This window comes from Bubalus bubalis, chromosome 13, assembly GCF_019923935.1.
Source record: "Bubalus bubalis isolate 160015118507 breed Murrah chromosome 13, NDDB_SH_1, whole genome shotgun sequence".
Taxonomy (NCBI): domain Eukaryota; kingdom Metazoa; phylum Chordata; class Mammalia; order Artiodactyla; family Bovidae; genus Bubalus; species Bubalus bubalis.
The window spans coordinates 73,470,686-73,497,193 of NC_059169.1; the positions used below are offsets into that span (position 1 = coordinate 73,470,686).

The following is a 26,508-nucleotide window of genomic DNA, read 5'->3' on the forward strand; positions in this document are numbered from 1 at the left end:
AGGAGACACAGGTTCGATCCCTGTGTCGGGAAGATCCCCTGGAGAAGGAACTGGCAAACCACTCCAGTATTTTTGCTTGAAGAATCCCATGGACAGAGGAACCTGGCGGGCTACAGTCCATGGAGTCACAAAGAGTCAGACATGACTTAGCAACTAAACAATATGTTTATTTAAGATGGGCCTTACTTCTTTGAGGACAATATCTTCCTCTTCTGCTTCCTCATGAATCTTTCCTGTATTCAATAAAGTCCCAGAGGGGTCATGGGGAACTGGAGCAGTAGAGAGTGAAAGATGCTGAGGAAGAAGAGGGTTTTGAGGGGAGATGAGGCAATCAAACATAGCAGTCACACCCACACACAGCAGGAGAAAGAGGGATGGAGGGAGAGAGAAAGAGAGGGAAAGGAAGGGGGAGGGAGGGAGAAGAGAAGGAAGGAGAAAGAGATGGAGAGGGAGAGAACAGAGAAAGGCATCAAAAGGGGAATTCTGGATGCAAGAATTAGAAACTCAGAGAACTTGACGAGCAAATTTGACATAGTTGTAAGAAAAGGCTAGATTAAAAGGCATTAGGAAGTGAATGAAGGATGGTACCCAGTGCTGGTAACATGCACTTTCCAACACAGCTCATCAAGTATAAATTTATGTAACCATGTCTTGAGAACTTTAAAAATATTCATACCCTTTGGCTCAGGATTTCATTTCTAAGCATGGCTACAGACAAAGATGCAGGCGTAAGAATGTCTATCACAACAATACTTACAACCATGAGAAAACGGAAACCACTTCAGTGTCCAAAACTGGATCTCAAAGATGAGCTATTAGTCATTACCACTGTTATGATGACAAAGAATATTTCCTCACCTAGGATTGCAATATCATGTTTAATTCAAAGTTCAGAATATAAGATATTTCGTATGATTTAAACTTTGTAAAATGTAAACCGGTATCTATTGATCTATTTACTTACCTACCATTTAGGCATCTAGTCTCACAGATAGAAAGACTGAAAAGGAAACCCACTAGGACACTAGTAGTCAGTGGTTATATTACGTTGTGAGCTTAGAAGGGATTATCTGCTTTCTTTTCTATATTTTCTGTCTTTTCCGGATTTGTGTACTAATTACGAGTCATGCTTAACACTCAGGGATACCAAAGGTTGCTATAAAAATAGAATGAGACTGTGGTGAGAAAGTGGAAGGATGGAATGAAGATTATCTTAAAAGTTCAGAAGAGGAAAGAGCCTTTTGACTCAAGATGTTAACACAGAAGTCTCCTGAATTTACTTCCTTTCAAGGAACACCACATATCTACAGTTACATATGGAACCATTTCCTCTGAAATATATCTGGAAACAAGCTTAGTGGTTCTTACACGTTTGGCAAATGAGCCAATAGCTAACATCAACCTCAATGGTGAAAAACTGGAAGCTCTGCTTCTAAGATAAGGAACAAGACAAGGAAGCCCACTCATGCTGCTTGCACTCACCACAGTCCTGAAAGTCTAGCCAGCGCAATCAGGCAAGAAAAAGAAATAAAAGCATCCAGATCAGAACGAGAGAAGTAGAACTGTCTCTATTTGCAGATAACATGACATTATACATAGAAGACCCTGACGACTTCTCTCGGAAATTGTTAGGACTAATCGATACATTCAATAAAGGTGCAGGATATAAAATCAATATACAAAAATTAGTTGTGTTTCTATACACTAGTAACAAGCCCATTCACAATTGCTTCAATTGTGGGAATTGTAGGAATTCAATTGTAGCAATAAGTTTAACCAATTAGGTGAAAGATCTGTACACTAAAAACTGTAAGACATTAATGAAAGGAACTGAAGATACCAATTAGTGGGAAGAATACTGCAAAAATATCCATACTACAAACCAATCTACAGATTCAGTTCAATCCCCATCATAATTCCAAAGGCATTTTTAAAAAGAGAAATGAACACTCCCAATCCTCTATGGAACCACAGAAGACTCAGAATACCTAAAGCGATCTTGAAGGAAAAAGAACAAAGCTTTTTCCTCAAATTGGAAAACATTCATACTCCCTGATTTCAAACTATATTATAAAGTGCTAACAAAACAGTATGGAACTGGCGTAAAATAGACACGCAGTCTGCAGAAGGTAATGGCACCTCATTCCAGTACTCTTGCCTGGAAAATCCCATGGACGGCCTGGAAGGCTGCAGTGAGCGACTTCACTTTCACTTTTCACTTTTCATGCCTTGGAGAAGGAAATGGCAACCCACTCCAGTGTTCTTGCTTGGAGAATCCCAGGGATGGGGGAGCCTGGTGGGCTGCCATCTATGGGGTTGCACAGAGTTGGACACGACTGATGTGACTTGGCAGTAGCAAAGATGCAGTCCCTGATAGCTCAGTTGGTAAAGAATCCACCTGCAATGCAGGAGACCCCCATTCAATTCCTGGGTTGGGAAGATCCTCTGGAGAAGAGAAAGGCTACCCACTCCAGTATTCTGGCCTAGAAAATTTCATGGACTATACAGTCCATGGGGTTGCAAAGAGTCAGACACGACTGAGCGACCTTCACTTCACTTCACAATGAAACGGAAAAGAGACCCCAGCAATAAACCTATACATATATGGTTAATTTATGATAAGGGACCCAAGACAATACAATAGGGAAAGAACAGTTTAAGTGGATGGTGTGGGGGAAAATGTACAGCCACATGCAAAAGAATAAAACCAGACAACTATCTCACACCATAAACAAAAATCAACTCAGAATGGAATAAAGACTTGAATGTAAAACCTGAATCTATAAAACTCCTAGAACAAAACATGGACAGGCAGCTTCTTGACATAGGTCGGTGATGAATTCAACAAAACACAAAAAAAAAAAAAAAAAGGAAAAAAAGGGCAGAAAACAAACAAGTGGGGGACTATATCAAACTAAAAGGTTTCTGCACAGCTAAGAAAATCATCAACAACATGAAAAACAAGTCTACTGAGTGGGAAAAATATTTGCATATCTGATAAGGGGTTAACATGCAAAAAATATAAAGAACTCATACAACTCAATAGCAAAAAGCCAAACAAAACCATTAAAAAATGGGCAAAGGATCTGAACATTTTTCCAAAGATGTACACAGATGGCCAACACATACATGAAAAGATGCTCAACATAATTAGTCATCAGGCAAATGCAAATCAAATCCACAAATTTATCACTTCACACCTGTTAGAAAGGCCTTTATCAAAACAATCATGTTTGTGAGGATGTACAGACACAAGAACACTTGTGCCTTGTTAGTGGGAATGTAAATCGGTGTGGCCACTATCGAAAACAGTATGGAGGTTCTTTAAAAGGTTAAACATTCAACTACTGCGTGATCTAGTAATTCCACTTCTGAGAATTTATCCAAAGGAAATGAAATCACTGTCACAATAAGATATTTGCACCCCCCATGTTCCTTGCAGCATTACTCACAATACTTAAGACAGGGAAACAACCTGAGTGTCCGCGGACAGTGAATGGATCGAGAAGATGTGGCATATGTACACAGGGATTGCTCAGTCATAAAAATGGAGGAGTCTGCCATCTACAGCAATGCGGATGCGCATTAAGGGAATTAAGCTAATGAAATAAATCAGACAGCAAACGACAAAGTGTATGCTATCGCTAATATGTGGAATTTAAACAAACCTGAACTCACACACAGAGAACAGACTGGTAGCTGGCAGACGAGGGTTGGAGTGGGGGGTTGAAATGACTGAAGTGGTCAAAAGTTTCAAACTTCCAGCTGTAAGATGAGTGCGTACAATGAACAACATGCTTACTATTTTTTTTTTAATTGAAGGGATGGGGAGAGAAAGAAAACTAATTCAAGGGATAGCAATGGTTGGGAAGGCTTGCTTTGGGATTATTTTTTAAAGCTGATACAGTAAACCATCCTTTCAGACAGAGGAGGCTACAATAGGGAGGGTGAAACTGAAGAACCAGAGGAGAGAGTAACTGACAAGAATGCCCAGAGCCACAGGGGCAGGTCACGGGGAGAGACGGTCTTAGAGGAAGAGGGCCCCTTCTTCCCTGCGATGATCCAAGGCAGAGAGGAGGTAGCGAGGAAGAACCCGGAGTGGCCTTGTTAATGACCTTGATGATGACCTTGTTCTGCTCTGATGCATAGCAGAGGACCCAGGGGGTGGGGGGACGCTTCGGCTTTAAAGCAGGGTAGGTACCTCACTTTGCACAGCCACATCTGGGACCGGAGTCCTTCCCAGCTTCCTAATAAAACAGGTTCCACAGCTCTGTGCTCTCATTTTTCTACCTTCAAGAGACTCTTACAAAAGCAAGATATATGGACAAAGTCTGTTACTGGTTGGCACACTGCCCTGGGCAGGTGGCTCCTGGGGGTGTCTGGGAGAATATAAAACACAGCCTTCTCTTGGGAGCCTGTGGGAACTCCGCAGGTCTAAACCTGACACCTTTGATCTGCCTGCTGGAGCCAGCTCCCCTCACAGATCACTGTTCCTGTTAAAGGCACTGACGTCCAGACAGTGCTGAAGCCCAGAGTCGCCCCTGACAGGTTCCTCCTCCAGCACCTTTTCACCTCTTCTTTGTGGTTTCCGGTGCCCACCTCGGTAATACCCCCACTCCCAGTGTTGGCCTCAGCTGCTCATCACCTCTGAGGATGACGGCAACACAGACCAGCTGGTCTCCCCGCCTCCAGCCTGTTCCCACTGCTCCAACCCCCTCAGTGCCCTGCTCTCTTTGACCCAGGGGCATTTGGATATGCTGTTCCCACCTTTCCTGCCTTCTTTTGGCCAAGGTTAATCATGGCAACCCACTCCCTATTCTTGCCTGGAAAATTCCATGGACAGAGGAGGCTGGTGGGCTGCAGGCTATGGGGTCACAAAGAGTCGGACATGCGCTCACGTGACAATCAATCAGCCTCCAGACTCCACTCTGACCCTCCCCCTCCCTGATGCCGAAGAGGCTGTACTGTGCAGTCTGGAGACAGGAACACGGTTCTATTTAATCCACAGTCATGTTATTCCAGCATCTAACCTGGTCTCTGGCACATAGTGAGTGCTTGGAAGTGATGAAGGAAGAGCTGAACAACAAGTGATGCTCACAGCTTGTTCTACTCGAGTTAGATGACCAGGGAACTAACACCTGTGTTATGCCTGCTCCAGGAATTGTACCTAGTTATCCCAAGTGCTTTGAATACACTATTTCAATAAGTCTCCGATCAACACAGAGGTAGAGGTTATTACTCTTTTGCAGATGAAGAAACGGGCTTAGAGAGGGAAAGCATTTACTCAACGGCACCCTCCACAGTTAACACCCACCACTGTCTATAATCATGATCTCTATATTTTCATACTCTTATCTCCTTTTCCAGTTAAATTCCCTAGTGATCACAAACTTTAGGGAACTAGGCAATCACTCCTTTGCACAGAAGTTTAGGGTTTCTAAGAAGTAACTTTATGCCATCTACACATCTGTAAATGTTTATTTCTTATCTTTACATCAGGCTGAGGTCCCTCCAGACCAGGACTATGTCTTAATTCATCCTTGTACAACATACAATTCTTGGCAAGTTACAACTATTTCATAAATAGTTACTGATTTGATAATCAACTTATTTGTTGATTTAGTAAGTAAAGTTACGATGGTGAATTTTCTCCAGTCAGGGCAGAAAGTTCTTTTGAGCAGATGGCCCATTCCGGCACCCATCAAATTGTACTAGATCGGTCGTTTTCTAAGCACAGGGCAGCCCTGGGGCTGTAGACAGAACAAATTTAAATTCATAATGAATTCATTGAAAAATCCCAAGGCAAGAAATCTTCCAGAAGCACTAATGGCATCTCCATTTAAAACTGGATTAATTCTGTATGGATTAAATATTATTATAGTGAAGTGCAAATAAACACAGTTGTGATGAAACGCTGCTTCTGAAAAAAGAATTCGTTAAGTCAGTCAATCATCATAGCTTAGCTGTTCATTAATACGATGACCTCTTCTATCTCACATCTCTTTTTCTCAGTTCATTTATTCCTTTCGCATTTATGGATCACCTGTTCAAACAAAGCAGGGGGCTGGGTGCTTGGGAAGTGGCACGGAAATGTGTGTTCCATAGGTCTTTGCTGTTCCAAGAGGCATCTAAGATCCAGCACATGGAGAGTTCAGCTAAACTGCTCTGTGATACTGGAGAAGGCAATGGCACCCCACTCCAGTACTCTTGCCTGGAAAATCCTATGGACGGAGGAGCCTGGTAGGCTGTAGTCTACGGGGTCGCTAAGAGTCGGACACGACTGAGCGACTTCACTTTCACTTTTCACTTTCATGCATTGGAGGAGGAAATGGCAACCCACTCCAGTGTTCTTGCCTGGAGAATCCCATGGACAGAGGAGCCTGGTGGGCTGCCGTCTATGGGGTCGCACAGAGTCAGACACTACTGAAGCGACTTAGCAGCAGCAGCAGCTCTGTGATACTGCGGCCATGGCATCAATCTTGTGTGGTCAAGTGGCCTGAGGGGGCCTTAAATTGACATTAGCCTCTCATGCAAGTGCACGCCCTGGACTACAGCCCATAGAATCGCAGGTGAATATAAATTCCCTGTGACTTCTCCAGTGAGAATTGTGGTCAAGTGTCCCTGATTCCCATGGCATTCTCTTGTATGCCCCATTGATAAGACCCCCAAGAAGCTTATGAAAACCCTGCTCTTTTGGTCTGAACTCACCAACTCACCAGTCTGAGACATGGAACCCCAAAGCATGGCACCCACCAACCCTGAAAAGACCTGTGGCCCAGGTTCCTGCCTCTCAGCCTGCACCCTGCCTTAACTTCCCCCCTCCCGGCCCTGCAAGGCATGCCAGCTACCACCTCCTGTGGGTGGTAAACCTCTCTTTCACCTTCCCTTGCGGTCGTTTGTTGAGCCTCGCCATTGCACACCCCAGGGCTCTACTTAACTGGCGTTAATCCAACAGAGACAGAGAACAGCAGCAGCGTCACCTGGGAGCTTGTTAAAAAGGCAGGATCTTAGACTCCATCCCAGGTCCACCGAATCAGAATCTCCAGTTTAACAAGATCCCCAGGTGATTGGAATGGCCATTAAAGTTTGAGAAGAACCATGGAAACCAACATCCTGTGGGCCATACAGGACAGTCCAGTGAGACTGTTTCTTAATGACATAAAACCTTTTCAATCAGGTCTTCCCTATATATATATGGCACACCACAGACTTTCCCAATATTACACGTCAGTTGTATCTCAGTAAAGCTGCAGAGGGGGGGGAGGCCTAACCTGACTGCCTTATTTATTCCTACAGCTTGAGCCCCCACCGTAAGATTCTCATAGTCTTCTTACCCAACTTTTTTTTCCCCCATGGTATTTATCACCTCAGGTGGTGCTAGTGGTAAAGAATCTGCCTGCCAATGCAGGCAACTCAAGAGACGCAGGTTCAATCCCTGGGTCAGAAAGGTCTCCTGGCGTAGGAGGTGGCAACCCACCCCAGTATTCTTGCCTGGAAAATTCCATGGACAGAGGGGCCTGGTGGGCTACGGTCCACGGGGTTGCACGGAGTCAGACACATACATATTTATTGTCTATATAGTTCACTCTGTCTCTTCCTGCTAGAATTTAAGTCCACAAGGGAAGAGACTGTCTGTGTGGCTCACCGGTACCCCCAGCACCGTGGATATGAGCTTCCAGAGCTCAGGCGTGCTTCTAAGTTTCCTCCAGCTCTCAGCTCAGCCTGAGGCTTTCTAAGTTGAAAACAAATGTTTCTTAATTATCAGATGAAGAATAGCTGGCTGCTTCCAGGGCCCAGAGACCCTTCCTAGTGCAGGACTTCTAGCCTGTCTGCCGATTCTGGGTCAGTGAAGAGCAGCCTGCAATCCGCATGCCTTGTGGGTAGCACGGTTGTGTCATTTAAACTGGGACACTTTTGAGATGGGGAAGGAAGCACTATTAATAATTCTGCAGATATGAGAGGTATACAACTGTGACCTTACGTATGGGGCCCACTCTGTTACAGCCACAATCCGGTTCCCGGGAAGGGATCATGTCATATATTTTTGTCTTAGTCTGGACTCGAGATGCAAGAAACAGAATCCAATACAAATGAGGTCAGGTTTAAAAGTGCCTTATTGGAAGCTTACAGGAACAGCTTGTGGAAACTAGTACAGGAGTTGCAGGCACGTGGTGAAGGGCAGGGCAGCCTGGTGTGCTGCAGTCCATGAGGTCACAAAGAGTGGACACAACTTAGCAAGACAACAACAGCAGCTACCTGGGCCTGCTCTAGCTCAGATATGAAAGAAGCAGAAGAGCATGCCCTGGGATATTCTGGTTTACAGCAGTTTGGGAAAGCGAAATAATTTATTTCCAAAATTGGGAAAGGAATACATCAAGGCTGTATACTGTCACCCAGCTTATTTAACTTCTATGCAAGTACATCATGTGAACTGCCAGAAGGGATGAAGCACAAGCTGGAATCAAGATTGCCAGGAGAAATATCAAGAACCTCAGATATGCAGATGACACCACCCTTATGGCAGAAAGTGAAGAGGGACCAAAGAGCCTCTTGACGAAAGTGAAAGAGGAGAGTGAAAAAGTTGGCTTAAAGGTCACATTCAGAAAACTAAGATCATGGCATCCGGTCCCATCACTTCATGGGAAATAGATGGGGAAACGATAGAAACAGTGACAGACTTTATTTTCTTGGGCTCCAAAATCACTGCAGCTGGTGACTGCAGCCATGAAATTAAAAGACGCTTGCTCCTTAGAAGAAAACCTAGAGAGCAGAGACATTATTTTGTCGACAAAGGTCCATCTAGTCAAAGACATGGTTTTTCCAGTAGTCATGTATGGATGTGAGAGCTGGACCATAGAGAAAGCTGAGCGCTGAAGAACTGATGGTTTTGAACTGTGGTATTGGAGAAGACTCGAGTCCCTTGGACTGCAAGAAGATCCAACCAGTCCATCCTAAAGGAAATCAGTCCTGACTATTCATTGGAAGGACTGATGTGGAAGCTCCAATACTTTGGCCACCTGATGTGAAGAACTGACTCATTTGAAAAGACCCTGACGCTGCGAAAGATGGAAGGCAGGAGGAGGAGATGACAGACAATGAAATGGTTGGATGGCATCACTGACTCAATGGACATGAGTTTGAGAAAGCTTCAGGAGTTGGTGCTGGACAGGGAAGCCTGGCGTGCTGCAGTCCATGGGGTCGCGAACAGACAGGAGGGAGCGACTGAACTGGAGTAATTTATGGGACTAAGGGAGAGAGGCGGGGACTTGATGCTGATATTTTGGCGTATGCCAGTGTTTCCTAAAGCTTGGGCCAATTAATATTCCTTTAACCTGAAATGTTTTTTCTTGCCTGTCCCTTTAAGTAGCCCACGTCCTCCACCCAGCCTTTTCCTGAAGGACTGTTAGGGTGGAACAACTCTTTACTGAGCCTTTTGTCCTGTGCAGAGGTGATGGATATTTAGTGCCTCCTGCCAGGTAAATGCCAGTGACATCTCCTTACCGATTTGTTATTACAACCTAAAATACAATCAGGCATTTCCAAATGCCCCCACTTACATGATAATATAGGTGCAGCATCCATATCCAACATAGCATCAGTGTTTGAGTTCAAATTCCCGGAAGAGAAACTGATCTGAAACTCAACTGAACTGAAACTCTGCAGCCACTGAATTGGACCCTGGTCCATCCAGCCATGACTGGAGGTGTGAACGGTCAATCACAGTCACAGGATATGCCCAAGGCTGCCAAGACCGACCCCCTCCACAGAAGCTAAGGGCAGGGATAACTCCCAAAGAAGGGACTGTGACCATCAGCCTGTTGGCTTGGCTAAGGATGGGGGCAGTGAAAGGCGTTCTCGGGGATAATTACATTTGCTCAGGAGACCCCAGTGACACTGCTCAGTATCTTGTCACGCTTTTTGGAATCAGTGCCTACAAGGTCGTCTCTTTTCCTGTCTCTTCTCCTCTGAAAGCAAACCTCACCCCACCCTGTAACTCCTCCCTTTCCACCTTCCCTCATCTTGTACTTGTCTATGCCTCCTCCAACCTTGCACGTCCACAAACATGTGATGTCAGCAGCTCTGGCTTCTCTTGCATACAGACAACATACCATTAATTTGTGGAAACTTGAATGAGCTATTTCATAGTCGTAAGGATGCAGGAAAAATGCCTAATTTACCCTCAATTAATACACTTTTGGCGTATGCATTTGCCTTGCACAGCTGTTCACTATTTGCAGAGGCCATCACGATGCTCAGAAGATAATCAGAGAAACTACTTAAGAATAACATGCTGCCTTTGAAAAAAATACACCAATGCCCATACTGAATGGTAATGAGCTCAGGCAGGAACCCAGCTGAGACCTCCATGGCTAACCCACCCAGCTGGGATATTTCCATTTTATACGAACCTTTTTACGATGTTATAAATTTCACATTTTTACAGTAACAGGTCTTAATCATCATGAAAACCATTTATACACGTATCTTTGGTAAACGGAATTCAAATTTCCGCATGACCTGGAAACACTCAATTATTCATAGCTTCTCTAGGGCCTTCTGGCTTCTTCTGACCCCTCTGATAATTTCATCATTGTTTATGCATATAAAAATCACAATTTAGGCTCATGCACCTAAAGTAAGCCTATAAGGCATTTTTCAGTCCATTTTTGCTGCTTGTATATATTCTCAAAGGTAGAGGAGTCGGGGTTTGAAAAGCAGTGAGTGTAAGGCTTGAGTTTGTAAATCCCTTTCTCACACCAAGTTTTTTTTATAATCAACGCAAAATAGTACAAAATCTTGGAGATATAATTTGTAAACCCAGCATATATTATAAACACTGCTATATCCCTTGATACACTCTAGAGAATTCATTTGAAACACACAGTCACAGGGTCTGACCCATAATTTTTAGTTGTTTCACTTAGTATTTGGCTCTTACATCGGCTTTTCCATTTAGAATCTTTCTTAGAGATTGTTTTAACCTCAGTCATTAGAAGTTTTGAACCCAATCTTCCTATATTTGCTTACTTTTTAGGTCACAAAGCTTTTTGGAACAGAGTCAAATTTCTAAGAGCCAAGCAAGCATTTGATTGAAAAATTATCTTTGAGCCATTTAGTAGCGACTTAGGAGCATTTGTCTGCTACTCTATGGGAATTCTTCTGAGTGTTTCATTCACTCGTATTTTATCAGTTCTGTATGTTTGGGATAAAGAACATGAAGTAGAGGATATGGTCGCAAGACAGTAAATTTAACAAGTTGTTTTTGATTTCACTATAAAATGTAAGTTTGTGCAGCCTTGAAAACCTTCTTTGCATGAAATGAAGGCATTGATTCTATCATTGTTACCTGCCGGAGGGGACCAACAAATCCATGGTAAACACTGACCTGACGGGCTCTGCGTCCTCACCTCCTTCATCTTGAACCCGGGGCCCTGAGAAGCTGGGAGTGTGTTGGTTGAGGCTTATAAAACTTTCTCTCACACCAGGTGTGTGTGTGTGTGGCACAATAGGGCGATAGGAAAAAAAAAAAAAAAAGCACTAGGTTTCCATGGGAACAAATGGAAATGAAGAACCTGGACACACCTGTAAAGGATCTGACACGTCCTGCCTGGGTGTTTGACAAAGGTCTCTTGTCCTCACAGAATTGGGACCCAGGAGATGCTGGGTCTGTCTTTTGAATGAATATAAGAACTTCCTAACTGATCTTGCCCACTTCAGCCTCACAACATGGTCCCTGGTTTATTCTTCTCAAATGTACATGTGACTCTGTCATATCCTTTTTGAAACTCTTCAAAGTTTCCCTATGGCTTGCAGGGAAAATATACAAATAAGTTGGCAAGATCTCCAAAGCCAGGATCCTCTGGCCCCAGCCATCCCTCGGGCCCTGCCTAAAGCACTTCCTGTTAGTCTAGTCCATTCCAGCCCTGCAGAACAGCAAGGAGCCCTTGCAATGAGTTGGTTTCCTTTCACGTATAGGTATCTGTCTAAAGGGACTCTCCCTTTACCTGCCCTGGTAACCCCCTGCTCTTATTGTTGTTTAGTCACTAAGACATGTCTGACTCTTTGAGATCCCCATGGACTGTAGCCCACTAGGCTCCTCTGTCCATGGGATTTCCCAGGCAAGAATACTGGAGTGGGTTGCCATTTCCTTCTCTAGGGGATCTTCTTGACCCAGGGATCAAACCTGCGTCTCCTGCATTGGCAGGCAGATTCTTTACTGTTGAGCTACCATGGAAGCCCCAGTAAACCCCTAGCAAACTCGTGGGCTTCCCTGGCGGCTCAGATGGTAAAGAATCCATGTGTAAGCCAAATAAAGAAATACTAAAACAAAAAAAAGAAAAAACCTTCCACTTCTATGAGTCACAAACTATTCCCAAGAGTGTGTTTCTGTTCTCAGACCAGTGTTTCGACAATCAGACGGTACTCATACCATTCTGCAGAAGGCAGGATCAATCTCCTGGTATCATTGGTCAGCCCCGCCCCCGCCCAGAGCCACGCCCAGGCTGCCTTGCTCGAGCAACAGAGATCTGGACAGAAGATTGGACAGGCAAGAGAAGACTCCAGAGATGTGCTGGAAAGAAACCTCTCCCAATTTCCCAGGGGTTTTCCAGCAGCCGAATTAGTGCATCATATTCCTCTGCACTGAATACCAGGACTGAAGCTAAGCATCGTGCAAAACCAACCCTGTAGGGGGTAAAAAAGCAGATCTTCCCTAGCCTCCAGGATAACTCTTTCACCCTCCTAGTTGTCTGAATTTTTGCAAAATGGACCTCAGAATTGTAACAGTCCAAATGATCAGAGCTGACGAATTGCTAATGACTGCAGGTTTTTGTTTTTAGATATGTGAGCTGTGTAGGGAAGGGAAAGTCATTGTGCAGGGTGCAGCATTTGAAGCACAAACGTGATCTGGGGAAGAGTTATGTCCGTGGCAACCACCACACGACTTCACTTTGGGGCGCTGCCAAAGTTCCCATAAAACCCTCGTTTTTTTCTGGTGTCTGCACCCTGAGCTCTCGTGTAATCAATTTAAGAGGCTTTTATGAGATGCCAGAGGATGTTACTTAAAGCATTTCCATTTATGTTGCCTTACTTTATGTTTTTATTACATAGAATTTGAATTGAATCCATTTGGCAACATTTTACAGTTGGGGGTGGGGAGCAGGTGGGGTCCATCAGGAAAAGAGGAATTTGTCATGAGGGGAAAGTGCTACTGGTCAGGCTCCTGAGGAGGAAGCAGAAGTGAAGATGCCTTGGGTGGGAGCACTGCTCTGCCCCTCAACTTGATCCGATATGGACAGCTCCTTAAGCATCACTAGGCTTCCCTCCTTCCTATTAATACGACTGGCGGTAATCTTTCCAAAGGCTCTCTCTGCCCACCATTGTTCTGTTCACCCCCTCCAGTGACATCACATCGGCTTCAAAATAAAGCCCGCTGCACAGCATGACGTTTCCCATCACCTATGAACTGCTCTCAACCCAATGTGACCCCCGGTCTTTCCTTTTCGTGCTCCTCACTCTGTACCTCTGCACGCACTGCCTTTTATTGGTCTTTCCCACTCACCAGCCTCCAGATCTTCCCTGAGGGTCGAGGTCCAGACACAGCGTCCTCTCAGCCTCAACCTTTCCCATAATCTTTCTGGAAGGAAGTGCTGGTGCCTGTTCTGAAAGCCCATGGTATTTTATTCGTACATCTTCATGACAGTTGTCGCTTTTTTCTTGATTTGTGCATGCATCTTTTAATTGTTAAGCCCAGAGCAAGATACCCGAACGTTTCACCTTTGACTCCTGCTTAGCACCTAGTGCCATAAACTGACACCAGTTGTTGTTCAGTCACTAAGTCACGTCTCACTCTTTGTGACCCCATGGACTGCAGCACGCCAGGCTTCCCTGTCCCTCATCATCCCCCAGAGTTTGCTCAAACCCGTGTCTATTGCATCACTGATGCCATCCAACCATCTCATCCTCTGTCGCCTCCTTCTCCTTCTGCCCTCAATCTTTCCCAGCATCAAGATTTTTTTCCAATGAGTCAGCTCTTCGCATCAGGTGGCAAAGGATTGAAGCTTCAGCTTCAGCATCAGTCCTTCCAGTGAATATTCAGGGCTGAACATCAGAGGGACCCAATAAATACTTGCTGAATGGCTGGGTAGATAGTGGCCCCAGTAAACAAGTTCAGAATTAAGATGCATCCACCCCTTACCTGTAAATGGGCCTTAAATGCTTTAGAGGCTGCTCCCAGAATCACAGCTGCTCACACACCCACCCAACAGCAGTCCTGGCAACCACACAGATCAGCCTCAGGTTACCATTGCTTCAGACCCGCACCAGCCCAGGGCCAGGGGCCAGGCTGACTTGCTCTGACGTCAGAGATCTGCACTCCTATGGCATCTTGTGGAAATGGACTGAGTTACTGACTACCAGGATTGGTTCATCTGGCTGCAGTAAAAGAATCCTGTGTGTGTGTGTGTGTGTGTGTGTGTCTCTGTTGTGTCCAACTCTTTATGACCCCATGGCTCCAGCCCTCCAGGCTCCTCTGTCCATGGGATTCTCCAAGTAAGAATACTGGAGTAGGTTTCTAGTTCCTTCTCCAGGGGATCTTCCCAACCCAGGGATCAAACTCAGGTCTCCCACATTGCAGGCAGATTCTTTACCATCTGAGTCACCATGGAAGCCCAACTTAGGTATGAAAATGGGGCTCATCTTGAGGACCCAGATGGAGCTGTAATCAGGCCAAACCCCTTGTGGACACACCTGGAGTTTGGATCTGGGAACCTTGATTCTGGTGCCCGACCTCGGTCAGACGTGGCCACACACCTCAGCTCTGATTCTGCTGGGCCATGAGCAGGCCATCCATCTAGGTGAGGTCTCCCCATGCCCGACTCCACTGTACAGCCTTTGATTTGAAGCTCTTGCAACCAGCCAGCGAATGTGTTGTCTCCCTTTTAGTTTGGATTTCTGAGTAAAGAAATTTGGGACTTCCCTGGCAGCCCAGCAGTTGAGAATCTGCCTGCCAAGGCAGGGTACATGGGTTCGATCCCTGGTCCAGGAAGAGTCCTCATGCTGGGAGGCACTGAAGCCCGTGTACTGCAGCTACTAACGCCATCATGCCCTAGAGGCTGAGCTCTGCAACAAGAGAAGCCACCGCAATGAGAAGCCCGTGCCCCCCACTCGCTGCAGCTAGAGAAAGTCCACGAGCAGCAACAAAGACCTGGCACAGCAAAAATAAATAAATACATAATTTTTTTCAAAAAAAGAAATTTGATTGGTCTAGTATGGCACCCCACTCCAGTACTCTTGCCTGGAAAATCCCACGGACAGAGGAGCCTGGTAGGCTGCAGTCCATGGGGTCGCTGGGAGTCAGACACAACTGAGAGACTTCACTTTCACTTTTCACTTTCATGCATTGGAGAAGGAAATGGCAACCCACTCCAGTGTTCTTGCCTGGAGAATCCCAGGGACGGGGGAGCCTGGTGGGCTGCCATCTATGGGGTTGCACAGAGTCGGACACGACTGAAGTGACTTAGCAGCAGTGCATGTCTGTAAGCCAAACGATTGTGGCCCTTAGGTCAGGTGCCTTCTGTGGAGTCTAGTCCCCAGAGGCTGGGTGCAGAGACTCGTGTGTATCCAGGGGGCTGTGCAGTGGAAGCTGCTGCTCAGGTAGCAAGGTCATATACCCGTGGAGGATGGATGCCCGCCCCCCACGGTGACCCTGCGGCTATGGGAGCATGAAGTAGGAAGGACTCTGCTCCTTGTCTGAACAGCAAGAGAAACACAATAATCAGAGGATGTGACAGCGAATCCACCCAGCTGTCCAGGCTCTGGTGCACTGAAGGGAGAGGCGGGAAAGTGGTATGGGGAGAATGAAACCACAAGTGATTCCAGACTTGTTAGGAAACAAAGACTAAAAACACACACCAGGGGGAAGAAGGAGAAAATGAAGTCAACGCTATAATTAGCAGTGGAAGCCTGGAGCTGGTCTTTCTGTACTGAGTGATAAACTCCATGCCTTATTTAGAACCTTAAATAGAGCTCTTTTGGGCCTCCTGTATTTTAGACTCATATTCTATTCTGGGTCCTCATTTTTAAAGCATTTGAGGCTTGCCACGGGATATTTAAAAAGAAAAGGAAATCATAAGCCATTGCCCGATGAATGCCTAAGACACAGCCGTTTCTGATGTTCACTGAGCGCTTTGCCTCTCCAGACGGCTGATGCTTGTTCAATTTTCACCTAACAAGCTCTCCCTTCTCAAGTCTCTGATACTTTATAATCACAGATGGAGAGCCGTGATTAGCTGTTCAATCTGGTGAACACAAGCACCAGTTATTTCTTTCAGCAGATTCAGGCAATCACTCTGAGGTCCCTCTGAGAAGAATCTGATTTCAGGGCACTACTGGTCACGGCTGCCCTGTTGCTCTCCCTGCCGCTGGTGCTTCTTTCTCTGTCTTCCTTCGGGAACCCTTTGGCTGACCCAGCACTGATCCTAAGAGCCAACATCTACTGAATGCTTACTACACACCAGGTGTGCTCGTAAGCATGTCCCATAATCACCTCACTGAATCTTTGCGACGGCCCTACGGGCAGGTACCATCACATCTCTGATTTACAGAGATATTTTCAACGCTCTCCTTCCAGTCTGGGCTGGGGATAAAATTGGGGTGAGAAGGAAGCAGGGCACAGGAGAGAGAAAGGCAGGGCACAAGCCACCCAAACCCAACTATAAAACGTACTAGGCTGTGATGTAAAGCACATGACCCAACCTCTCCGTGCCTCCATTTCCTTGCAAGCAAAATGAGAATAAGGATTCACTCACCCCTGGAACAGACAGATGGGTCTGTTACTGGTAGCTGTTTTCAGCATCCTCAGGCTTCTCAGGTGACTCAGTGGTAAAGAATCTACCTGCCAATGCAGGAGACGCAAGAGATGCAGGTTCAATCCTTCAGGGTTGGAAAGATCCCCTGGAGTAGGAATTGGCTACCCACTCCAGTATTTCTAGCCTGGAAAAAGTCCATGGACAGAAGAGCCTGGAGGGGACACGACTGATCAACTAAGCACGCCTAAGCATCCTATCAAGTCACGTTTGACCTCATTTGCGGCCCCTTCCAGAAGGGCCTTGCCTCCCAGAGTCCTAGGAAGCAACCTGAACGCTTCATTCCCAAAGAGGTGCACTAGAGGGAAGCTTCCCAGGCATGGGATTTCTGGATCTACCACAAGGTGATAAAATAGGCCGTGGCACATAATATTAGTGTATTTAACTGGCACAGCAACTTCTGAGACAAGAGGTGATTTTCTCTTCATATGGCAAGTTACCCCATCTCACCATGCTGAGTTGCAATGAAAAGAAGAGGGGGTCCTGATGGGACCTGCATTTTTTTAAAAATTTATATTGGAGTATAGCTGATCAACAATGTTGTGATAGTTTCTGGTTGGACAGCAAAGTGATTCAGTTATACATATACACATATCTATTCTTTTTCAAAGTCTTTTCCCATTTAGGTTGGTAGATAATATTGAGCAGCCTTCCCTGTGCAATACAGTGGGTCCTTGGGACCTGTGTTTAATCAGAAGGACCCCTGTGGGTTTTTCTTTTTCAATCAAGCAGACCTGCTGCCTCCTGTTCCCAGCCCGGGCACATCTGCAGTGGTGGGAAACCCAGGCCTCCTGGGTTTCCTTTCCTGTGTGGCTAGGACTCCATTTCCCATCCCCCACCATCACCCCCCACACCACACACAGAAAAAGACAGGGGAAAGACAAACATCCTTTGTGTGGCCTGAAAGACTTAAAACTTAGGGGCCAATCCTGCTTCAGCACCAAGACAGCAGAAATACAGAAAGATTCAGTTCAGTTCAGTTCAGTCGCTCAGTCGTGTCCGACTCTTTGCGACCCCATGAATCGCAGCACGCCAGGCCTCCCTGTCCATAACCAACTCCCGGAGTTCACTCAGACTCAAGTCCATCAAGTCGGTGATGCCACCGAGCCATCTCATCCTCTGTCGTCCCCTTCTCCTCCTGCCCTCAATCCCTCCCAGCATCAGAGTCTTTTCCAATGAGTCAACTCTTCGTATGAGGTGGCCAAAGTACTGGAGTTTCAGCTTTAGCATCAGTCCTTCCAATGAATACCCAGGACTGATCTCCTTCAGAATGGACTGGTTGCATCTCCTTGCAGTCCAAGGGACTCTCAAGAGTCTTCTCCAACACCACAGTTCAAAAGCATCAATTCTTCGTGCTCAGCTTTCTTCACAGTCCAACTCTCACATCCATACGTGAGTACTGGAAAAACCATAGCCTTGACTACATGGACCTTTGTTGGCAAAGTAATGTCTCTGCTTTTGAATATGCTATCTAGGTTGGTCATAACTTTCCTTCCAAGGAGTAAATGTCTTTTAATTTCATGGCTGCAGTCACCATCTGCAGTGATTTTGGAGCTCCAAAAAATAAAGTCTGACACTGTTTCCACTGTTTCCCCATCTATTTGCCATGAAGTGATTAGGGGGTGCTTATTCTGTCCACCAATCTTTAACTTCATGTTCCTTTCTACTTGCTTTCTTGGGGAAAGTTCTACATTCTCCCCCTCCACCCCACAGACAGATGTCTTGAGATGTCTCTTGTGTCCCCCTCTTTATTTTCAGTTTTACACTTAAAAAAAAATTTTTTTTTCCACCTTGTCGCTCCCTGGGGTTGGCATTAAGACTACAGCCTCAGTGACCACCTCAGCAGCCTTTAAATGTACACTTTAGGGCTTCCCTAGTGGTTCAGTGGTGAAGAATCTGCCTTGCACTGTAGGAGATGAGGATTCAGTCCCTGGTCTGGGAAGATCCCACGTGCTGTGGAACAACTAAGTCCGTGCACCTCAACTATTGAGCCTGTGCTCTAGAGCCCAGGAGCTGTAACTACAAGTCCATATGCTACAACTACTGAAGCCCGGGCGCCCTAGGGCCTCAGGTCCACAGCAAGAGAAGCCGCCGCACTGAGAAGCCTGCACACCGCAGCTAGAGAGTAGCCCCGCTCGATGCAACTAGAGAAAACCCACACACAGCAACAAAGACCCAGCACAGCCAAAGGGAAATAAATCCTTTTTTTTTTTTAATATACACCTAAATTCTTCCAACCCTCACCTGCCCTCTGCCATAGGGTTCATTTCCTTCCAGTCAGGGTTGGAAACGAGGAGCTCTGCTGATGGGAAGATGAGAGCAGGATGCTTGCGCCTCTGAAGTCCCTCTGTAGTCTGTATGCAGAGCGAGGCTTGGCTGAGCTGAGTGTTTAGACAGCTGAACGCTCTTGAAACAAAAACCTGGACAGGTACTTCCATCCCTGCAAAAGAATTCAGTTCTGTTCAGTCACTTAGTCGTGTCCGACTCTTTGCAGCCCCATAGACTGCAGCACACCAGGCTTCCCTGTCCATCACCAACTCCCAGAGTTTGCTCAAAGTCATGTCCATTGATTTGGTGATGCCATCCAACTATTTCACCCTCTGTTGTCCCCTTCTCCTGCCTTCAATCTTTCCCAGCATCAGGGTCTTTTCTAATGAGTCAGTTCTTCATATCAGGTGGCCAAAGTATTGGAGTTTCAGCTTCAGCATCAGTCCTTGCAATGAGTATTCAGGACTGATTTCCTTTTAGGACAGATTGGTTGGATCTCCTTGCAGTCCAAGGGACTCTCAAGAGTCTTCTCCAACACCACAGTTCAAAAGCATCAAAGCTTCAGCACTCAGCTTTCTTTATAGTCCAACTCTCACATCCATACATGACTACTGGAAAAACCACAGCTTTGACTAGACAGACCTTTGCAAAAGAATTAAACTTCATCAAATTCCCATTGCTTTTATTCTCAATAGAGATCTCAGGTGATAAAGAATCTGCCTGCAATGCAGGAGACCCGGGTTTGATCCCTGGGTTGGGAAAATCCTTTGGAGAAGGGAAAGGCAACCCACTCCAGTATTCTTGTCTAGAGAATCCCACGGACGGAGGAGCCTGCTGGGCTACAGTCCATGAGTTTGCAAAGAGTCAGACACAACTGAGCGACTAACACAGTACTAGGGGTTTTGCCCTGGGCATTTCAGGCTGAGGCTAATTCCATTTCAGACATAATTTCCTCAAAAATAGGAGACCTTCAGCCAATCAAATTAGGGTTGATTCACCTGACCCTTCCCAACCAAAGCACAATTCCTAAGTGACCCATGACAATGGCTTTGGATTATTTCTACAGTAAGGAAGGAAAAGCATCAGCCTCCCATCTTAGCATCTTTGACTTCATCATTCAGTAAATAGAGAGCAGCAGCTATATGCCAGGCACGGGTGGCTCAGAGGGTAAAGAATCTGCCTGCAGTGCAGGAGACCCTGGTTTCATCCCTGGGTCAGGAAGACCCCCTGGAGAAGGAAATGGCAACCCACTCCAGTATTCTTGCCTGGGAAATCACATGGACAGAGGAGCCTGGCAGGCTACAGTCTATGCGGTCCCAAGAATTGGACATGGCTTAGCAACTAAATCACCACCCCTATGTGCCAGGCAGTGAGTGTGCTAGGGGAGAAAAGAGACCCCAGGAGGATTCTAGGAAAGAAAGAAATTACACTTCAGTTTCCATCCTCTGAGCTCAGAACCAATCAAGAATCTGACAGGAGAGAATGAAAATGTCAGCTTTATTATTGGAAAAGTCCAGAGTAGAGGATTTTTGGCTTAGGTGTGCAGTCTTTTACTACTTCCCACCACTATCCAACCCATCCCTGGAGAGTTGGCCTCCTGCCACCTCCCGCCTCCCACAAAGGTGGAGCATGTGTGCCCAGGGAGCTTGCCCCAGGCTGTGGGCAGACAGGCAAACCAGCTCCTCCACGGGAACCAGATCTGAAGGAGAAAGGAAGGTACCAGGACCAGGCTCTTCTCCAAGCTCATGGGTTCCACACAACAGTGACTTCCAAGGCTCCTGCCAGCTGGGCTGGTTGTGTGCATGCATGCTAAGTCGCTTCAGTCATGACCAACTCTTTGTGACCCTATGGACTGTAGCCTGCCAGGCTCCTCTGTCCAGAGGATTGCTCATTGTTTTACAGAGCAGGGCGTCTCCAGGATAAGGTCAGAAGAATAAGCAGGGCCCCTGCCAGCTGGGCTGGTTGCAGAGGACTTAACTGTGCCAAGGCTCAGAGCCTGATGTAAAGAGGGTGAGTGCAAGACGAAGATGAGCGACCAAGGAGGACTTCCTCCCCCAGCTCTCTAAGAACCAGCTTCCTCTGCCTCCATGGCTTTTGCATTCAGGAATAAGGAATTGAGCACAGCATGCAGGAGGCAGATGCTCCACAGGGCAAAAACAGGCTTGTTCGTGTGTCTGTGCCAGCACTTGGCACGCGCGGGTGCTCCGCAAGTGTTTGTTCTTGGAACTCACATCACCTCCCTCTGGCCGCTTTCTGCCCACCTGGAGCAGGACGCTTTTCCCCTGGGCCCATTTCTTTTAACTGCAGAGACCCGAGTCAGAGTCACCTTCTCACTTCCCTGAGCCTGTGTTGTGAACATTCCAGAAGTGATGTTTGCACAAGCCTGATGCTCTCAGACGCCCAGCTCTCTGTAAACACAGTTTTATTATTAGAAGACAATGAATTTTTAAAATGCCAATTCTGGCCTTTTCACTGTGACAGAGTGCAACTCAAGTTTCCAGGCACTTTGTTCTTTCTTCATCAGAAACCTCGCAGGTCTCAGCTCTGGGCTGAGGACATGACTCTTGCCAGTGGTCAAGGCCTCTGATGCTCAGGGGAGCCAGGGAGGCCCCATGAGTGATGGAGCCTGCCCAGCTGAAGCACAGCAACCCTAGGAAGGCTCAGTGCTTTAGGTCCAGCAATAGCTTGTCAACATTTTTCAGCCTTGTATTAGTTTTTCCTTTAATGTTTCCAACTGGAGGAGTTGTCCTAATGAATATTGATGCCCTACGGCACCAACTCTTAGCCAAACAGGGTCGGAGGTACACAGAGCAGAGCCTGTGACGTCACACCAGTTCACATCCTGATTCTATCACTTATTGCTGCCTGATTTTGGCGAATCATTTCATCTTTCTGAACCTCATCTGCAAAAAAGGAACATTTAGGGCCTCACCAGTGGTCCAGTGGCTGAGAGTCCACACTCCCAACGCAGGCGGCCTGGGTTCCATCCCTGGTCAGGGAACTTGGTCCCACAAGCCACAACTAAGGAGTCTGTATGCAACTAAAGATCCCATATGCCGCAACTAAGACCCAATGCATGCCTGCCAAGTCGCTTCAGTAGTGTCCGACTCTTTGCGATCCTATGGACTGCAGCCTACCAGGCTCCTCTGTCCATGGGATTCTCCAGGCAGGAATATTGGAGTGGGTTGCCATGCCCTCCTCCAGGGGATCTTCGTGACCCAGGAGTCAAACCTGCTTCTCTTATGTCTCCTGCATTGGCAGGAAGGTTCTTTACCACTAACACCACGTGGGAAGCCTAACTAAGACCTCGTGCAGCTAAATAAATATAAATAAGCATTTTAAAAAGAAAGAAAGAAAGATGTGTTCATGATCCCTGTTTCAAAGGATGACTGTGAAAGATGCTACAGGTCAAGCCCAGAGCACTCTCTCCAGCAGAGCAAAATCCCAGAGAGGAGGTTCCCTGCCCCTTAACGCCTCCTGCTGCCAGTGGAGAACCCAGGGGAAATGGAGAGTCAAGTGGGCATCTCTTGGGGAGAGAATCAGCCAGCACTGGGGGGTACTTCCTTAATTCCCGTGGGTTGCTGATCTAACTGGGAAACAATCTGCCACCCACCCAATTGGCCTCCTTTACTGATGGAAACATAAGCTTGCAGGGCAGAGTCTAGGGCATGGAGTTCTCTTAAGCCCTTGGCACTTGCCCTCAGTCCTGTGGGGCAGAAAGCGACTCCTTCTCTTGGATGAAGTCTATCTCCCTCCTCCTCCTGGGCTTATACCAGAGAGTTCCATGTGACCCTCCCACAGCATTCATTATTTATCTTCCCCCATTTCTCACTGTCTGTGGGCAGGTCTCTTCCCCTGTTGGGATGCAAGCCGCTGGGTAGGTTGGACAGTGGGCTGAGTCTCCATCTCATTCATCTTTGTATCTCCTCTTCCTCCACCAGCTTGCCCAGTGGCTGCCAAGCAGTGCTAAAACAAGACAAGACAAGGCTACTCTGCTAATTCAGGACTGAACCAAGAACACCACAGAGCCGCAGGGCCCAACTTCTCTGCTAATCCCATCCTAGCCTTTGTCTTTGATGGTTTCCATGTCCTTTTCCACTTTAAAGTTCTCAGTGACGTCAATGATTGCCTCCACACCAGACTGTGGTCTCTTTTCCCCTTTGCAGATTCTCTGGGGCCTGAATGTGAAACTTTGGAACTCATGGACTGTGAGGAATAGGCACCAGGTCTTTAAAAAAATTATTTTTAATTGAGACAAAATTCTAGTGGCATTTTGTACATTCACATTGTTGTGTAACCACCACCTCTATCTAGTTCTAAAATATTTTCATCATCTGAAAGGAAATCCTGAACTCATCAAGCAGTCACACCCTGTACCCCCTCCCCAGCCCTGAGCAACAACCAATCTGCATTCCATCTCTATAGTAGACTTACCTATTCTGGGTATTTCATTTAAATGCAGCCTTTTGTGTCTGGCTTCTTTCATTTAGCATAAACTTTTCAAGGTTCATCCATGTTGTAGCGGGTATCAGCCCTTTATTTCTTTTTATAGCTGAGAAATGTTCTATTATATATACCACATTTTGTTTATCCATCCATTTGTTGAAGATATTTTAGTTGTTTTCAACATTATTTTCAATGTTTCAACTAAACATTCTTTCAATGTTTAGTCTGTTTAATTGTTTTGGCTATGATGACTAACACTGCTATGAATATTTGTGGGGAACTGGGTCTTTTAAACCATTGTATTCTCAGTGCAATGGCGCTGCCATAAATATTTATTAAATAAGTGGATGGATGTTCAAACATGGTTGTGAAAAAAAATATGCCAATGTAATAGAACTTAAGGTAGAGGCTCTAAGGGTTCTGTCGCCTCACCTCCAGCTCCAAGGAAAACAGCTCACGCTGTTCAGTGCTTGACAGTGAGGACAAGACAGGCAGTAACTGAAGAGCAAGCTGAGGATGCTGGCTGTTCTAGAACTGTCCTGGTAGCAGCTCTGGGTTTCATGGACTCGTAGATGAAGTCATGACAGCAAAGTCAATAACTGATTTAAAGACAATTGGCCAGTGTTTCAGATGTTCCTCAGCTCCTACAGAAATCCAGAAAAAGAAAGCAAATGCTCTGAGATTAGACAAAAACTTGGCACCAGCCCATGTCTGCACCAAGGAGCAGTGGTAGCGCTGTCTCGAGAGTGGACGGTGACACCCCAGGACACCAGCGTGACACGGGGACAGGCGTGGAGTGGGACGGCGGGCTGGAGCCGCCTGCTTTTAGGGTGGACAGCAAGCTGACCGTAAGCCCATGAGAAAAGGCCGTGAAGAGGCTGCCGCCAGGCCTGGGAGAAGAGTCACGTGGCTGCGCATCAAAGAGCCATCAGATTGTGGGAAGAAAAGCCGGTCATATGTGGGCCTTGTCAGCGACACCTGAACAAATTGTCAGTAACTATTTTCAAGGTGTTTATGTGAACATAAAGTGTCCTGGGTTACGGCACACTGGGACGAATAATGAATTTACAGTTTTGTTCTTAGGGTGCCACTTCCCAATTGTGTGGTAGGGAGAGCTTGAAATAACCAATGATCCCACATTCACTCATCCATACATTCTTTCATTCACTCCTTCATGCATTCAGCAAACATTTACGGCATAACGTCCTTCTACAGGGCACTGTGCTCGGCACCACAGGATGACCGACAGGAGCTCATCGTAGATGCAGAGATGCGATTCAGTCTTAAAGCTTGGAGAGGGGTTTACCAGGCTTCCCCGGTAGCTCAGCGGCAAAGAATCTGTGTGCAATGCACGAGATGCAGGAGATGCAAGTTCGATCCCTGAGTTGGGAAGATCCCCTGAAGGAGGGCATGGCAACCCACTCTAGTACTCTTGCCTGGAGAATCCCATGGACAGAGGAGCCTGGCAGGCTATGGTCCAGAGGGTCGCATAGAATTGGACACACCTGAAGTGACTTAGCATGCCCGTAGGAATTTACCAGATGGGTACAGAATGGGGAGGGGGAGGAAGATAAAAAAATATGTCCCAGGGACAAGGTTTTTTCAAGCTCAGATAATGCAGTTATCAATTTGAAAATCTTTGGAATGATCTATCATCAGACAATAGCTAAAGGAAGTGCTTTTGGAGTAAAATATCTTTTTCACTCATAATTTATCAGACAGTAGTTACCTGTCAATGTTCAAAAAGAAACTGAAGTGATTGACAATAAAAATTCCTTATTCTCAATGTGAGAGGAAGACCCACTAGGTGAGGCTGGAGCAGATGCTGTTGGCGGTGTCTCCATGGTCCTTGGGGTTCCTGCAGGCAGCCACCTCCCCCTGCCATGGCCACGGCTCTGCCTGAGGGCTTTCCCAGGAAATGGACATGCTGGGAGGCAATGCCCTAGCAGCCCGAGGCCCTACAGAGGAGGTTACAGCAAACACACCCAAAGCTCCTCCAGCAGGATATTCTGCATGGTCCTCCGGGGCCCCCAGCAGGATTAGGTCCCATCTGCCCCCAAGAGCATCCCGCTCATTCATGTCCTCTGTCTGCCTCCCTTCCCTTCCTCACTTCTCCACCTGCTTCAGCGCTTCCTGTGATCGCCTCCCAAAGAAACTAAATATTTGCATTCACAACTTTGTCTCAGAGTCTGTTTCAGGAGGAACCCAACTGTTGCAGGTTGAACCATGCCTCCCCAAAAGACAGGCGGAAGCTTTAGCCTTCCCTCCCCCACCTGTGGGGCTTCACTGATAGCTCAGTTGGTAAAGAATCCACCTGCAATGCAGGAGACCTGGGTTTGATCCCTGGGTTGGGAAGATCCCCTGAAAGGGAAAGGCTACCCACTCTAGTATTCTGGCCTGGAGAATTCCATGGACTATATAATCCATGGGGTTGCAGAGTTGGACACGACTGAGCGACTTTCATGGGAAATAGATGGGGAAACAGTGGAAACAGTGTCAGACTTTATTTTTCTGGGCTCCAAAATCACTACAGATGGTGATTGCAGCCATGAAATGAAAAGGCTCTTACTCCTTGGAAGGAAAGTTATGACCAACCTAGATAGCATATTGAAAAGCAGAGACATTACTTTGCCAACAAAGGTCCGTCTGGTCAAGGCTATGGTTTTTCCTGTGGTCATGTATGGATGTGAGAGTTGGACTGTGAAGAAGGCTGAGTGCCGAAGACTTGATGCTTTTGAACTGTGGTGTTGGAGAAGACTCTTGAGAGTCCCTTGGACTGCAAGGAGATCCAACCAGTCCATTCTAAAGGAGATCAGCCCTGGGATTTCTTTGGAAGGACTGATGCTAAAGCTGAAACTCCAGTACTTTGGCCACCTCATGCGAAGAGTTGACTCATTGGAAAAGACTCTGATGCTGGGAGGGATTGGGG

At 46.5% G+C, this 26,508-nt stretch overlaps 1 long non-coding RNA gene across 1 annotated transcript in view; it reads right to left on the reverse strand.

The window, feature by feature from the left end:
- Positions 1-23,680, reverse strand: part of LOC123328838 — a 78,090-nt gene extending 54,410 nt beyond the window's left edge. Inside the window, exons 1-4 of the long non-coding RNA XR_006543830.1 lie at positions 23,568-23,680; positions 22,966-23,099; positions 19,110-19,305; positions 16,809-16,894 (exon numbers count right to left, since the gene is read on the reverse strand). This is a non-coding gene — a long non-coding RNA (uncharacterized LOC123328838). The remainder of the gene's footprint in view (positions 1-16,808; positions 16,895-19,109; positions 19,306-22,965; positions 23,100-23,567) is intronic.
- Positions 23,681-26,508: the final 2,828 nt, after the last annotated feature.